A 17,950-nucleotide genomic window follows, 5' to 3' on the forward strand; every position below is an offset into this window, starting at 1 on the left:
TGGTTGTGTTTAATGGAACGAGGCACTAGTTATAATGATTTCTTCCATAGGTCATGTTCAGTTTAAAACTGTTGATAGATTGAAACAAGCCAAATATTATCTAGCTTTTACTTATAAGGGGAAAAACCCCCAAGAAATATTTGTTAAGATTTATTTCCAGTGACTAATATTTTGTGCTGTATCCTGAATTGGCCTTATTCTGCTTTTGCAATGATGTCCTCCCCACCCCTTATGTTTTCCCTGTTGGGGCTTGGTCTGTCCTGTGTCCTACCCGCTACTGTGTTTTTAAATTAGAATCTCTGCAAGATCACTCTGTTGGAACAACACACAAATTGTAGTTTTAAATCAGTAATATGATCTAATTAGGAATGATGTTTTCATTTCCTGTATTATTAAATTGAGTCATCTGACTATCTTAAAATGTTTTTTTAATCCATTACACTATATAATCAGCACATGCTGCTGTGAATACAGTTTTGCCTAATATGAGAGACAGCTTAAAACTACATCAGAATTTCACCAAAAGATCTACCATTTTAAAAACCATGTTGCTTTAGCATGAACATTGACAAGGAAAATGTTTGACTTATGGTAGGGAAAAATGGGTTCCTTTTGGGCCTTTTTTTGCCCATTTATCTCTGGGAGGAAGAAGAAGAAATGTGCCCTCCCCCCCCAAAAAGAAAGAAACCCAACTCTTAAGAACAGGTATGTGATGGTGTTCAAGGGAATGCAGTTTAGCACAAGAAATGCTGAACCTCAATTTTGAGCAGTGACATTTTAATGATAGGAAGTCTGCAAAATTATTTGCCATCAATTGTGAAGGCAATAACAAGCCTTGGTGGTTTTTCACACTCTCTGTGTTAAGTGCTTTCAGAATGACAGCGTAAACTGTGTTAGAGAACTCCAAGGAAGGAAAACTGATTAAAATGTTCATGCTTGAATGGTGCTGATGGAATAGTTCATTTGGACTTTCTCTACCTCCTGCAGCTCAAGCTGAAATATTAAAATTCAGTGGATTTAAATCTCTCTCCCCTCAGCTCAGGAAAAAAACATTACATTTTAATAGGTTTTAAACTCATAATTCATTGGTTTGGAGCAGCACTATTAAATCTATTTAAATATTACTTGTATTACTAAGGAAATGATTTAAATGACTTTGCCTTTACCATCCTATAGGTTTGAGTAAGAGAGAAAAAAGAGACAATATTCTCAGTTAATTTTGTTTTAGCATTTTATTTTATTGTGTGTGTTGTCTTTTTAGCCCTTTTAGAAGAAATAAATAAAAACAATCTACTCTGGCAAAAGGCAGTGACATTTAGGATGGAGAGCTCTTTTTGCATTGTGATGAGGAATTTTCAAGCTAAGGTTCCCCCTACATCATGCTAGCTTTTTAAATTACCATTTGGGCTTTTCCAGGGATTTGTTCCATTTTGCAGATTTTCTTTCCTTTTGGCTTGCTTTGTTTATTTTTTTTTTACAGTGAACAGTCATCCAGAAGACTAATTTTCATGACAAGGGTAGGGCCGAAAAATAGCCAACTACAAACAACTCCCTTCCTCCTCCAAATTTACCTAAGGCACCTCCCCACCCTCCCCCACATCATCCCCTACACACTCCAGGGTGTAATCGTATTTATGCTTTTGTAGATTCCCAAAAAAATATTATGGATAGACTCACAGAAGTTCTCACTATATCTTTACTTTGGTATTCAGGCTTTTATGCTCCTGAGTTCCTGCCCATGAGTATCAATGTAAATTTTCACTGCTGGTGTGACACCAGGGAACTCAAGTTCATCTAGGAGGGACCTTTGATGTAGATTTATTCTTTTGGGCAATTTGCCTTGGAAAATAAAGAATGCTATTTTTTAAATGATTTTTTTAGAATTGTTTTCACTAACTCATAGGCTTTTCCTTCTATACCGTCAGTATAATTAGTAGATGTACTCAAAATGTTCAGATTTTTAAACATCAGAAATGTAGATACTCATCAATGCACTCTTAACTTATGTCTACCACAAACGATTATGCTTAACTCTGCTTGATTAAAAAAAAAATACAGCCACAACCAAACACAAACTGTCTTTACCATACAGTGTGCTTGGAGCTTAAAGGCTATAAAACAGATTGGCCACCTGCTGTATATTGTACACAGATTGCTTTGGTGGGAGGGGAGAGAGGTTAGCTTAAAGGTATACGTTAATTGTTTCATGTGGCATTGATTTGCATATACTGCCAACTTAAAAGTGTTATAAAGCTCTGATTGTGCTAACTACAGCCAGATTGCACGGATCTCCAGGTCTTTTCTTCTCTCTGGGATTTTATATTGATATTTGCCAGTTATCTGTTTTTTAAAATTAAAAAAAGTTTCTACTTTCCCTGTAGTAAGAGACTATATTTATAGAACATTTTATTTAAAATCAAATCATTCAGCTAAAATTTGATGAAGCCCTAAGAGGCTATGGTTTTATTCTCATTTCGGTTATGTAGCAGTGATACTTTTGGTAATGACTATATTTAAGTAACTTTTTTCCTTCCCCTGTCTACTTGTAGGTCCTCCCATCATAATCCTTAATAGGGAGAGGGCTATGTAAAGCTGATTGTGGTCAGTGGTGTTTGTTTTAAAATTCAAAACTTAATTTCTAAAAGAATACTACTCTAAGAGACCTTTCCAGCATATTCTTTCATAATTAAATTTGCTTTTCATGGTGGCATGGAATGCTGTTTCTCTGTTTGGAGGCCAAGTAATGTTAACCCAGTTGGCTGTAGAACAGTCAAGTATGCATTATGACGGTGCTGTACAGAGTTCAGGGCATTGGGCACTCCCTTCCCTAATGGTTGTAGGACAACAATTGCTTTTTAATGTGTTCAGGTAAGTTCATCTGACATCACCAAGGCAGCCTATGGAACTTGTTAAGACATGCAAGAGGCCGGTTTCTAGTTTTTACTGCACTTACTAAGAGGAATAGTGAGAGTTACCCTGATCTATTATTATGTCAAGACCATTCCACATTAGAAGCAGCAAATGTGAGTATTTTGTAGGAAACCTTAGATAGAACTGACCCTGATGAGTCAAGGCACATTTTATTGGATATAACTTTGGAATCTTTAATATTCTTTTGCCTTTTGAAGTTTTGCTTTTAATGTCTTTTATTTCATGTTTCCTTCCTTGGTTTTTCTCTCTCTGTTCCCCTGATTCTCTTATGACCTTCCCATTTAGTATAAGCAAGTGCTACATGATGCTGCCCTGTCCTTTGTCAACATTATAGACTAACCCCACCATGATTGAACATAACTTTCCAATAACATTATTCAGTTGATCACCTATTTATGACTTTGTTCCTATGGGGAAAACTGTCCCTTAATGATTCACTTAGTGTCATATTTGTGCCAAAAAAATTACATGAGTTGGAGAAAATGGGTTAGGGTAGGCCTGTGTTATTAAAGTCAGCAGTTCTTCATAGTCTTCCTATTCTACCCTACCATAAATGTACGTCAGCTTTTAAAAGTCTGGAAAGGTGGAATTACAGTCTAAGACTATAGGAGTTCCAGTGGCTAACTCTGTATAGACCCCTTTGATGCATGTAACTACCAAACCTCTTTTTGAAGCTTTATAACTTGAGTTTTTCTGGGGCCTTTGAAACTCTGCAGGGACACTGGTTTGGGAAACTTTAAAAGTATGGAGTAAATAATGATTTCTTGTCAAAAGACTGAATAGTAATAGAAAAATTATTCCTCTTAAATGATTTTATATACTCCTTGTTTCAGTCTTTAAGTATTTTTTTGGAAGTGCCTCCACAAAAATTCTACTTTGATGTCTCATCATGTTACCGGAGTTACCTAGGGCCATGCTAGTGCTAGGTCTGGCTGAATCTACCAAGGCTCCAGGTATGATCTCAGGCACAGATTATGTCTGCCAAGAACCAGTCTAGCTAAGGATAAAGAGGCTCCTCACCATAAAATGAGGCGATTAATTTTTTGGTCATGGCAGCCCACTAAGCACAATGACTGAAACACAAAACGGACCTCATGTTGGTGCAGTCCACTTCTGTTTCAACAGTGATAATAGTGGGAAAAGAGCTGTAGTCTATCAGTAAGCTGATAATGTTACTATAGATACTGAACCATATAATTTGGAATGTTTTAGCCAGAAATAAGAATGGGAGACATAATAGAAGAATGGAAAAATAGGCTCACCTATGAGACCAATAAAGGGGTTGTTTTCATTATGTGCCCAAAGCCCAGAGATAAGAATGTCCTGGAATGTTTGGTTGTTTGACATGGAGTTCTCCTCAGTATTAGCCTTAAAATGAACAGAAAGCTGGTTGAGAATTACATGCCAAAATCTTTATAAAGAGATAGTGGTCAGGTACATACAGTGAATAGATTGGGTACTGTTGAGGCTGTAGAGACATAAATAAGAGACAGTCTTCTCTCCAGAAGCTTATATTTTACTTTGAAGATATACAATGTTCACAGGTATATAAATATAGGACACCACACACACAGACACACAGACACAGACACACACACACACACACACACACACACACACACACACACACACACCATTACCAAGTAGGAGAATCAGGACTAATATTAGTGGGTGAAGTAGGAAAAGTGATTTTCCCAGGCCTGTGGAACGGCTTCTAAAATGCCTCCTCCTGGAGGAAAGAGGTAGAATATTATGTCTTATATAACAGAGAATGCAGTGGGGAGTAGCGTGTGACTAGCTTGAAGAGAGAGGCTGGACTAAGATTTACATTCTTTCAATTCCCGACATTTTATCCTAGAAGCAATGAGACTTCTTAATCCAGGGTACGACATGATCAGAACTGTACTTTAGAATGATCAGTTTGGCAGCTGGAGAAGGGAGACTGGAAGCGCAGGCTGTTGTATTAGTCCAGGTAAGAGGTGATGTGTGCCTAAACTGGGGGTGGTCTGTGTGACCTTGGGCAAATCTGTTTCCTTCATTGGGCTTCAGTTTTCTAACTGTTAAAAAAGGATGCTGTGAAGCAAAGGGAAAGCGAAGAGTTGAGGATGATTCTGAGGTGGCAACTTGGGTGACTGGAAGGATGTCGATGCCCTTGAACCCTTTACAAGGCAACCCTCTGAGAAACACTGCTCTTACTTATAACCCTTGTCCCAGGTATTGCCTTCCTGCTTTGTCTAATGGATAACAGCTGCACTAAGATGGAAACAAAAGCTACCTGGTTCCTAGTTTATTATCCTCTGGCTATTAGTGGCACAGTCACCAGGAAGAGCTAGATTGTAGGGACAAAAATGTGATGCTGTGTTTTTAAATGCTCCACTGTAAGTCCTGGGTGATAAGCATGGCTATACAGAAATAAAGGAGTCGTCACATCTCCCCTGGACTATTATATTCCCTTAGCTGCCAGTCTTTCCTCTCTCCATTCTCCCCTCCATCCTCTTCCACTGCTGCCAAATTCATAGTTGTGAAGTACTAGTCTGATCATGGGATCCCTCTTGTCTGAAGGGAGACACTGAATACTTAGCAAGGGACCTTTTCTTAAAAACTGGATTGATTTGATTATAGGATCATAGATGCTGAACTGGAAGGGATATCAGAGATCATCCAGTCCACCTTTCTCCTCCATTATACGGATGAGTTCACCAAGGCCCAGGGAGATTAAGTGTCTTATTCAAGGTCACAAAGATGATTTGAATCCAGGTTATCTGACTCCAGAGTCAGTGCTTTTTTCCCCCACTGAGTATACTACCTCTAAGACAAGCAGTGTACTGTAGAGAAAAAGACATTAGGTTGTGTACCCAAAATCAGGAGTTGTGAGTTGTGTGATTTAATAGCTAGGTGACTGTACTAAAGTCTCTTAACCTTCTTGATCCTTAATTTACTTAAATATCCAAATAATCTGTGATCGCATTGATTCAAGCATTCTCTCCAAAAATGCAGATTGCTGCTCATCCATGCCTGTCTAACATATGTGACTTTTGCCTAAGTTCTCCCTAAAGTTCACTTTAAAAACGCCTACTTAATGGGATAGAGACCTTCTTCACTTTTCCCCATTATTACAAATAGAATACTCAGGCTCCCTTCCATTTACCTTCCATCCCTTATGCATGCCCTGTGACCAGTGCATCTTCTCTTTTTACCATAAATTCCTTTACTCTCATTTTTCATGGTTCTTTACTAGATCTCAGCAAACCGGTTAGCATTGAAAAGATGGATCTTTGCTTGTTTGGGAAGCTTGGGTGGTCGGTAAATGAGCTTTGCAGTTTCCTGGAGCCAGTCCATCCAGTTTTCCTTCTCAACTCTGGGCTCAGCTCACCTGGACATCTGTACTGAAGAGGTCTATAGTCTCTCCAAGGATTTGGCTTGTCCATCCACACAGGAAAAACCAAGTGGATCAGGAATGTCTATTGCCAAGATTTTGTGCATTTGGATGAACACTTTATAGAGTGTCCAACAATATCTGTATTTGAAACTTTTCGTTTTATTCGTATGTAACATTGGAATAGTAATCTATAAACTAGGAAAACATTTTATAAACTTGAAAGTACTGCAGAAACGTGACTGTTATATACTTCCTACTTCCCAGGGCTATTGTGAGGAACAAATGAAATAACATGAAATGCTTTGTAAACCATAAGCCTTGTACAGTTCTAAGTTGTTATTACTTACGGATTTGTTTCTCCTAATCATAGACTGGCCCATCCAGTGTTTGAAAAACTGATAATAGTATGGTGGAAAATACCCTGGAAAAACAGAATTAAACCTAAACTTCGTAAATGAGCTTATACCATTCATTCAGAAATACAATGTGGTGTACAGTGAGAAATACAATAGAGTTAGTGTCGGGGGCCTGAGTTCCAGCTCCAGTACTAGCCATTTGGCTTTGGGAAATAGCTTGCTTAACTCTAGGTTTGAGCTACAAAGTGCTTTGGAAATAGCCTGTTCAAATACTGTTTTGCAGATGAAGACACTGAAGCCCAAATAGGGGAAAATTCTAAAATGATAGAGCGAGTTGATGGCACATCTCTTGACTCTCTGTTCTTTGGTGCTTTCTACTGGACCAGCCTACATCTCTGAGCCTTAGGGAAAGTTGACTTGATGGAATTTGTTGGATTAAAGATGTAAAGCTAGGCGGGGTCTTAGCAGTCAGTTATTCAAACCCCCTCAAGGCACAGGTAGAGAAACTGAGGCTTAGGGACCAGGGATGCATAGGTAGGTGACAAGGTCCACCTTTCAACCCAGGTCCTTTGACTGCAAATCCAGGGCTTTTTCCACTGTATCCATGACCTAAAATTCTGTAAGGGAAGTTAATTGAAAAATGTGGCAAACTGTCAAGAATGAAAGTCTAAAAGGCAAGTGACTTTAGTGTGTATGAAAAGGGTAAGCTGTCTAAAAAACCATTGTGAATGTAGAGGGGAACTCACTGGCAAACGAGTTTGTTTGTTTTTGTTTTTTTTTAAGACATATATAGAAGATGGAAGCAAGGACAGGTAATTAAAGATGTATACAGTAATCTTGTGATAATAGTGTCAGGATTTATAAATCTCAGAATTAACTGAGACTAGTAACATGCTGAGGATGGTATGTTGGGCAGGACAAGAATTCTAAAGAAGGGATAGGGCTCCAGGATGGGAAGATAGATATTAGAAAGAAAGTAGAACCACTTGTCTAATTTTTATTCTGTTTCCTTTCCAAGGAAATAATCTTTTGAATTTTAAGGATAGAGCAGAATGACTAACAGGAAATTGATACTTTAAAAGTTGTAGATAATGGTGGTAATGCCATGAGGACAATGGATAAACGTCTTAATTTTTTTTAAAAAAAGAAAAGGGTGAAATCTGTAGGTCAGTGGCCTTAATGTTAATTTGTCCCAGTATTCTAGAACATGTTATTTTTTAAATGGTTTGAAAGTATTTAGAGATAATAACTTGATATGGCTTGATTTTGATTAGCTAATATTTATTTTTTTCAGCGTTTCTAGACTAGTAGATAAAACGAATGCTATAAACTTAGTGTACTGGATTTCCACAAAGCATTTAGTGAGTGTCTCATTGTGTCCTTGTTGGCATGATGCATGTGTGGGCTCAGGGTTAGAATATTTAGGTGGATTTGGATTTGGAATGATTAAATGTGAGAGGAGATCAATGTCAACCAGAGGGAGAGTCTCTAGTGGATTACTGCAGGGATCTGTCCATGGCCTGTGCTATTTTTTGTCAGCTATTTGGATAAAGTCTTAAATGGCATGTTTATCAAATTTTTGGAAGAGATAGTTAACATGTTGGATAACAGGATCCAAAAAGATGTCAACAGGTCAAGGTGACAGGCTGATCACTTAAGGATATGCCTCCATTCTGGTTCTAAAAAAATTTAATGTGCAGGCATAGGAGGAGGACTGACCAGACACCAGCTTTTTTAGGAAAAGATCTGGTTTTTAATAAATTAAAAACGGTATAAATCAATGACAGTAGATAGCAATCAAAAATCTGTTGCTTTCTTTCCTAAGCTGCATTAATAGAGGCATAGTACCCTTAATGAGAAAAATGAGGGTCATGATTTGCTCTGCTTTGGTAAGACCAAATCTGGAGTTCAGTTCTGGATATTTCATTTTAGGAAGGATCTTGGCATATTGTAGTGAGACTACAGGAGGGCAACCAAGATGATGAGAAGCCATGGTATAAAAGAATAGGTTGGAGAACCTGGGAACGATTAGCTTGTACAAGAGAAGATTTTGAGAGGATGGCTGTCTTCATGGACGTGATGGCATCTTGTGGAGTGAGGAGTTAGACATATTCTACTGTGCCTCAGAGGGGAGAGCTGAGAAGTAACTGGTAATTAAAAGGGAGAAGTTTAAAGGTGACATTAAAAATGCTAGAAAACTTTTCTAACAGTTAAATGTGGGCTGCTTCTCATGAGGCAGTGAGTAGGTTCCCCATTATGGGAGTTAAGGTTAGATGGCCATTCATTTAGCAACGAGAGAGAGATGTAAAAACACATGATTGGGCCAGTCAATCTTTGAGGTCTGACAACTCTAAGATTGTGAATCTGTGAAAATGGTGCACTAAGGTAGGTCCCTTTTAGCTCTGAGACCAGAGGGACAAAGCCAGTCAGAATTTGTGAAAAGTGAATTGAGTGTACTGATTAAAAAATATAGTTTTATTAAGTTAAGGCATCCGACAGGCATTTAGTAATCATATTAGTAAGTGCCAGGTGCTTGGGATGCAAAAACAAACAAGAAGAAACAAGCTCTGTTCTTGAAGCTCACATTTATTTGGGTAAGACAAGTTTTTTCCCCTACTGTATACATAGTAATCTGAGATAATCTTTAACAGATCATTTCTAGTGACGATCCCGTTCATTCATAGAATTACAGAATGTCAAAATTAGACCCCAGAAATGTCTGTGGCCTAATCTTTGTCGAAGCCACAAACCTCTTTTACTTCTTCGTAGTTTGGTGCTTCCAAAGCTGAGGACTTGTGTCTGTTTGTTTGGACTAGTATAGATAACACACTTACATGGCTCACTTAGATAGCCTGTGACGTTCTACCACAGACATATGAGGTGTGAGGGGTAAAGTACAAAAATGTCTAGTCTACTCAGTCCCTCAGGAGAGGTCCCCTCCTTAGGGAGGTCACCTAATGGAGAAGATGATACATCAGTAACTAAGAGGGGACATGTTATGGGCTGAGATAGTCTCAGAGGAGAAGGTTCCCAGCAGCGTGGAAGACCAAGAAAAAGGTGGCTTTTAAGCTTCATAAATGCTTGTTCACTATTGAGTATATTCCATATATTCAATAGAATGTGTAGAATGTGATGGGGCATGAGTCAGATAAGGTAAGGAATTGGGCTTGAATGCCTGGTTCATGGAGCAAGTCAGAAAGACTGTAGAAAGGTAATTTAGAGCCTGGTTGTAGATGTCCTTCAGTGCTAGGCTAAGGAATTTGCATTATGTTTGATAGGTAGAAGGAACCACTGAAAGTTGTTGGTTGGTTTTTTTTTTTTTTTTATTTAAAAAACCGTTTATTAAATGATCACTACGTGCCAAAAATTGTGCGAAGACCTGGAGGTTAAATAGAAAAGCAAAGGCAATCAGTGTACACAAGAGCCTACATTGTAATGGGGTAGACATCATCCATAGGCACAGCGTGGTGTCCTAGGAAGGGCAGCTCCCATCTGGAAAGTCAGGGGAATGGTAATGGGGCCAAAACGAAATAGGTCAATATGCCCTTTCTAGGAACAGTGACAGAATTGATATTATCATTATGCTGTAACTGGGATTGGGGGAAGCAGTGGATACAGCTGGCACAATTTAGGCACAAGGCCCTTCTGGAATGGCTCACATCTCCACCTACCTTTCAGATGGCTTGAATTGGATGTCCAGTAGACATCTTAGCTCAATACATTCAAACCAGAGCTCATTTCTTCTTCCACTTAAACCCCGCCTGCCCTTCCATATTATTGTAGAGGGAAACGCCATCTTCCAAGTCCCTCATCCTGTACTCCTTACTGTCTGTACCTCTTGCATTCAATCTCTTGTCAAGGCCCGTCGATTTCATCTTTGATACATCTGTCTTCTCTTTGACACTATCACCACTTTGGTGCAGGCCCTCATCACTACACCTGGACTATTACAAGAGCCTGCTTGGGGTCTGCCTCAGGTCCCTCCCCACTGTCCGTTATCCATTCAGCCACTAGAAGTGAACTTCCTAAAGGGCGGGTCCTGTTGATCTTGTCTCTCCATTCTCCCACCCCATTAATCTTCAGTGGCTCCCTGTTCCCTCCAGAATTAAATACAGAATGCTCTGTTTGGCATTCAAAGCCCTTCATAATCTAGTCTTCTCCTTTCTTTCCAGTCTTCTCACACCTTACTCCTTACATGTATGCTTTCATCAAAGCAGGTCAGTGAACAAGATACTTCATTTCCTGACTCCTGGCATTTTCTCTGTCTCCCATACCTAGAATGTTCTCCCTCTTCCTCTTGGCTTGGTGACCTCCCTTGCTTTCTTTAACTCTCAACTAAAACTCCGTATTTTACAAGGAAGCCTTCTCCAATCCCTTTCCAATGCCTTTATTTCCTTTTTATTGTGAACAGCTTGCTTTGTTGGCATGGTCTCCTCCATTACATTTAAATTCCTAAGGGCAGTGACTGTCTTTTCCTTCTTTGTGTATCTATGCACTTAGTATAGTGCCTGGTGTAGGTGTTTAATGAAATTGATTGGTTGGTTGTAGGGAACTTGGCTAAGATCTGCATGAAATTAATCATATTGTTAAAAATTAAACATGTTGAATTTCTTTATAATGGAAGATACTAGTTACTGAAAGGGAAAACAGAATAATTGAACATACATTCCCACTTATAAATCTGTATGTGATTTAAAAAAAAATCTGTTATCTGATCATTAGAGTGATTATTCATAAATATAAATTGTTCATAATTAGCAGTACTTATTCTCACAACAAAATTAAGGTGTCAGAGTCCTTTAAAATATGCTAAGTACAATAAATAAGCTCTTCAGAATTAATTTATACTTTTACTTGGGAAACCCTTTATATGTGGGTGTATGTATGTTTGTATTATATATGGCAAAGGTAAACTTTGAATATCCAGATCATATTGCTACAGATTCTGAATTGGTAGAATTAAAATTTTTTTTTATTGTATTTTCTGAACCTCTGAAAAACTGTAGCCTTTTTTGCATGCATTTGTATTTTTTTTTACCCTTGTTGCCATTGTGAAAGCTTAGCTGGGTGGCATTTGGTAGAACATTTCAATTCCATTTCGCCCTATATAGGCTTCAGTTTCCTCCATTTCTTTGTAGGCTTCTAGATTTAGAACTCTAAAGGTCACGGAGTCCAATCCCCCAAATTAATATGTCATAGTTAAGAAAAACTTCTAGAGGAGTTAAGCAACTGATCAGAGATCACGCAGGTAGTAAACATCAGAGCCATCATTCGAACTCAGGTCCTCTGTTTCCAAATGGTTGTCTCCACTGCACCACTCATTGACGTTTCTTGGTGATGCAAATCCAACATCTCAAAAGACATCATTTGTAGTATTTTTTTTGCCCTTTTTCTCAAACTTGAAACAGCTTCAAGAAAATAATTCTTAGTTAAAAGGGAATCCAGTGAGAGGTTTTCAGTGAGGTTTGCTGCCAACCATCTGTCTGCCATCTTTAACTTCACTGTACTGGACTTTCAAAAAATAATTACCAACTATTTTATCAGTATTAGATTAATCATTTTAATTGTGTGCCTGTTGTACATTTTATTTAGCACAGTCTGTTTTGACATTACTTAGCTGACTAAATAGCACATAGAGATTATAAGAAAAAAAAGAAAAGGAGTTTTTTGGTAGTGTGGTTTAGGGCAGAAGAGTTTAATGAAATTATTCATCTGAAGAAGAAACGACAAGGCTGGTAATTGTGCCAGTTGGCTTAGGCAGCCCTGTGTCTGACACCGAAGAAGAAATTCTCATTCATGATAAGTACTTTCGTAGACAAAAACCTCCATCCCTTATGATTGTTTGAGCTTATTTTTCTTATCATTCAATTTGTTTTTCTTTTTGGTAATTGAAATAGACCATGTCCATAAGTCCTTCATTGTACTTTTTATACCTCTTCCCTCTTCGCTCCAATTTCTTCCCTTTCACCGTCTATTTCTTCTTTCCCCTCTGTCCCCAATGTTCTTGTTTACAATTATCCTGGGGGCTGTTTTATCTTAAATGATCTTACTTGCCTTTTGAGTTACTATGTTCTACTTATATGTATATCTTTTCTCCATAAAATATTGTAAGTTTTACATTTCTTGTGTGTAAAGGGTACAGATTTGATAAAGTAGTAGACCCCTGAAGGTTCATTGGTCTGTAATGAACACTTGAAAGAGCTGTAGGTTAGAGGAGAATGTTAAGGCTATCAGGATAATGACCTTGGGCTTTCACATCTGTCTGGGGGAAAGCTGTGAGCAGTTCTGATTCAAAGCTGATTGTAAAACATCTTGGAGAAAGTGGAACACTTTTGAGTAGGAAGCTCTTAAAATGTTTTCTTTGTTCATGTTATTTTTTTATTTTTAAATTAATTTCTTTTAATTATTAAGCACTTTAATTTTTCCTCTCTAGAAAAGAAAAATAGTCAAACAAAACAGATGCCCTCGTTGGCCTGGTCCCAAAATGTCTATACTATTTTGCATGGAGTCTTGGAGTGGATGGCATTCTTTGTGGGGTATCTGGATTTGTGGTTTATCCTTGTGTTACTCAATGTTAACTCTTTTGTCTTTTTTTTTTTTTTTACTGGATTTGTTTTTGAATGTTTTCAGATTGATCACTCTAAATTCTTTTAAAAAATAGGGTTTGGGTATATGGTTAGCTGCTTTTATATGCCAGTTAGCAATATGTCATCTCTGCAAAAGGTGTCTTTTAACCAACTGTATGAACTATCAGGAATTAGTCATTTGTTGTAAATATTATATATGCCACTGTATGTTGCAAGGCGAAAATATCTAGGGGTGACATTCATGACTTTTAACATGTCTGTAAAATTGTAGCATATTTTGTTTTATTGATGTTAAGATGTTAAATATACCTGACTTAAAAGCTGTCAATTTGCTTTTATTCTATAGCTTTGAATTACTATGAGCTATCTCCATATTATAGAAAAAATTTCATGAAACTTAAACTTCATATAATAATTATCTACTTTATTTTCTAGGGATTTTGGGGGCAATACTCAAAATAGTTGACTTTAGGGGGATGGCTTGGTTCTCACATACAGCAAATATTACATATCATAATTAAGATTTTAAAAACAAAAACCTATTAATAACAAAGTTTCTGAGATTTGCGAAGCTCCATTTTCAAAATCATCTTGTGAAGTAGGGGTATATATGAATGTGTGTATGTATAGGGCAGCTAGGTGGTGCAGTGAGTAGAACACTAGATCTGGACTCCTCTGAGACCTGAGTTCACATGCAGCTTCAGACACTTAGTAGCTGTGTGACCCTGGGCAAGTCACTTAACCATGTTTGCCTCAGTTTCCTCATCTGTAAAAAGAGCTAGAGAAGACAATCGAAAACTACTACAGTATTTTTGCCAAGAAAATCCCAAATGTCGGGTCCTGAAGAGTTGGACTGAACAACAACAGTATATATGTATAGAAATGGAAATGGAATGAGTGTATGTGTGCACATACACTTGGGCATGTATAAATCTGAAAATATGTATATATACAAACGCACACACAAGTATACTACCATATGTTTCATTGCTTCCTGGCATTTCCCCCTCTCATTTGAAGTACATTATCTTAGTCAATAAACTTAGTATAATGGTATGTGAAAAATTTAGAACTATTCATATTTGATAAAATTTTAAGTCATTAAAATTGAATCCCATGAAGTCAGTTTTAGAAGGGACTCAGAGATTACCTTTCTAGTTCAGCATACCTGTATAGGCACCCCTTCTGCAGCATCACCAAGATGTGATTCAGCTCTGGTGAGGGGGAGAATCCTGCCTTCTTAACCCATTACTGTTTTTGGATAGTTCGAAGCATTAGGCAGCTTTTCTTCTGTCGTAAGCCCCAATCTTCCTGTCTGTTGCAACAGGGTTTGGGAACCTGGCCACACTTGAGGACCTTGAGGGCCACATGTGACCTTGAGGCCTCAGGTTCCCCACCCCTGATATTCTACACAAACATATATGTATACACATGGGAGGGAGCAGAGAAGGATGCATAAACAGTGAATGACCAGAAGAATGATGATGCACTCATAGAATGGATGGAATAGCTGGAATCCTTAGAGGGAGAACTTCTAGGCCAATTTTAAAATTTTATATCAAGGATCAGGCTGTGCAGCTAATTAGAAGCGGGGAGTGGAGCCTAGGTTACTGGGTTCCCAATATGGTACTCATTTCACTCTATCACATGGTTTCCTTTGATTAAAAAAGTAATCACAGGCTAGGTTTTGGGGTAGTGGGAGTGATGAGTTCCATTTGAGAACCAGAGTGCCTTCTTTGAAAGTCTAGGACCTGGAATCAAGGAGTAAAGAATCTTGCCTTTTACATTTCCTAGAATTTGATTATGGACAAAGTACTTAATACCTCTGAGCTCTAATTTCTTCATCTGTAAAATGGGCATAACAGTTCCTCTTACAGAATTATACAATTCATTATTTTTTACAATTAAAGAGCTAGCAGAGGAAGGGACTTAATGGGCTGTTTATTCTAAACCCTCTCATTTTATTGACCAGAAAACGGAGGCTCCGAAAGGTTAAGTGATTTGCCTGAGGTCTCATAGTCATAGGCAGAACTGCAATTTAGATTCTGTGACTTCTAGTTAAAGAGTCTTTGAGGGTCAAGTGAGCTAATGTAGCTAAACTGCTTTGCATGCTTTAAAATGCTGTATAGATGTCTGTTAATAATAATAATTTAGCTTTGATTTTGGGGTGTTTGGTAACTGTTTGTGGATTGTGATGAAAGGACGTTCAAGGGCAAATGTTTATCAGTCTTTTGGGAATGTGAGATCAGAGATTAGACCTCGGGCTGGAGATCTGAGAGAGGTGAGTCATCTCCGGAGTGGTAAGGAAGAAAATTGATGTTGCAGTCAGAGGAAAGAATTGAAAATAGTAGGATGCCTTTGGAAGCTGGGGAAAGGGAGCTCTTTATTGAAGGAAGGTGTTAGTATTTGGGTTCAGAGAAGTCAAAGAGCATTAGGACTGAAGAAAGACCATCAGATTTGGAAATTAGGAAGTAGTTTGACATAGAATAGTTTTTAATTGATGAGTGAGGGGAGTTTGCAAGGGATTCGGAAGGAACCGGGTGATAGGCAGTGAAAATAGTATAAACAGAATGCTCCTGCCTCCCCCCAAGAGTTTAGCAGTCAAAAGGAGAGAAATGCTGGAAGCTAGAAAAGGCACGCTGGGATTAACTGGGCTTTATTTCAGGATACAGGAATGCTGCTTTTAAGTCTTTCCTAAGGTAGATTAATTGTAAATTTTGAATTAAATGCTTGGGAAACTGGGGAGAGGGAGGAGGAGAGGATGAATGAAGCAGTGAATTTTCAGGAGGAAGAGCAAGGGATAGGTTCTAAAGGCACAGGTCAAGATGGTGTTAGCCTTCCAGTAGAGACAACTATTTTGAAGTGGAAAGGTGTGTTGAAGTGTGAATCCCAGGAGATCTCTCTTGGTCACGGATAGACTAGGAATATCTTTTCAAAAGTCCCCGGCTGCATGGAAAGATGAGATTATTTTGTGCCCTTGACACAATGAGAAAAATGCGAAGCAGTCTGAGGATATGATGAATTTTTGCTATGTTTCCACTTTTCAAGCAAAAGGGAGGCAAGCATATGGATATTCAACTGAAGATAGGTTTGGACAGAAGTGTTCCATAACAGACTTAATTTTAGGGCTCATTCTGTAGAAAAAGAGCTATATTAGTGCATTTTGAAATGCATATATCTTGAAAATATGATTGCTACATACAACTTTTTTTGCCTTATTCTACATGAAATATAAATACTTGACACAATTGTAGAGATAATTTGTACCAAAAATTCAGTTAGTTGAAATACCCGCTTAATTAACATTAAAAGTAAGTTGGGGTGGTAGTAGAAGAGAGTGAGGAAAAATTTTAAGTGTCTGAGTAATTGCCTTATTTCTTGAAAGTAAATCTATCCTTTAAAGTTGTTCCCTCCTTTTTTTTTGTATTGCCATATATTAAAATAACCAGCAAACACACAAGAAGTCATAGGAGGAAATAATTAATGGTGCACTTTGCTTTTTATAGTCAAAAGTAATACAGATAGAGAGTGGGCATAGACAGAGAAATATCCCTGTGAGGAGAAAATTGCATTTTGGGGTTTTTTATGGGGGTTAGGGAGAAGAGGAAGCATTTTTCTCAAAACTCTCCAGCTTTTTGGCTCAGTCTAAAGAAGAGCATTTAAAGACATTTCTTACCAGAATAGGTTCTTACAGAATTGATTCTTTATAGCCTATTTTATAAGTCCATGTTTGGGAGGAGAAAATAGTAGTAAAGTCTTTTTGACTATTATAAGCCAGACTTGAAAAGTGGTTTATTTAAAAAGGAATAACCGATTCTCCACCTACTAAAAAAGTTAATCTGACAACTACTGAACACTTGTTCACAGAATATTGTTCAATAAGTTTTTAAGTTGAATGGATCCATGTGGAGAGAGAGATTTAACATAACATCCTCCTACCTCTTCCTTTCCCCCACCCCCTTCCCATTCAGTAGTAACAACAAACGGTCCACCCCACAATGGTTAGTATTGCAGAGCTGGATGTGGCCTTGGTTGAGGTCAAGCACTCCAATTCGAATCTCTCAAGGGCTTTCTCTATGTGTTGCCAGTGTACTGGTAAAAATGACTTTAGACTCTTGTCAGCGCAGTTACTGGTGCATGCATCACAGTCCCACTCAAATAAACCTGTCACAACACAGAGTCAGCAGCTAGAGACGAGTACAAGGGCAGGCCTCTCGCTTTTCATTCGAGCATCACTAAACGTGCACAGAGTGCCCAATTATTTCAGCATTATTGAGCAAGCCTACAGGAGGACCCAAGCCTTGCTACATTAGATTTTCTTTAGTAATTTGCTCAAGTACCGCTGAGGACACTTAAAGGGCTTAAAACGGTTGCTGCAACCAGTTTCCTTTTCTGGGTTGTTAATTCAGGTTTTCTCTTTCAAATTAACTCTCACTGCATGCTGTGCAGTGGTTCTGGGAGAACTGTTTAACACTAATTTTCTCAATTTTCAGCTTTTTTTTGTTCAATATAACTGCTTTAATAGTTACTCACGTATATGTTTTGATTAGAAATGTACGATACCAAGGTTTTGTTTTTAAGTATGAAATGTAAACATTTTGTGAAAGAAATCTCTCTGAACTTTGGTTGCTGTAAGTTGTTCAGTTAATTTCTGTTTTTTAAAAAAATCTAATTATGCCCTACAAAACCATGTATGT

The 17,950-nt window shown here is 37.9% G+C and overlaps 1 protein-coding gene across 5 annotated transcripts in view; it reads left to right on the forward strand.

The window, feature by feature from the left end:
- The window catches only part of LOC140501449 (transducin-like enhancer protein 4), a 154,247-nt gene that overhangs the window by 56,341 nt on the left and 79,956 nt on the right, over window positions 1–17,950 (forward strand). The gene's annotated exons all lie outside the window — the stretch shown is intronic.

Source organism: Notamacropus eugenii, chromosome 1 (assembly GCF_028372415.1).
Source record: "Notamacropus eugenii isolate mMacEug1 chromosome 1, mMacEug1.pri_v2, whole genome shotgun sequence".
NCBI classification, from domain to species: Eukaryota; Metazoa; Chordata; class Mammalia; order Diprotodontia; family Macropodidae; genus Notamacropus; species Notamacropus eugenii.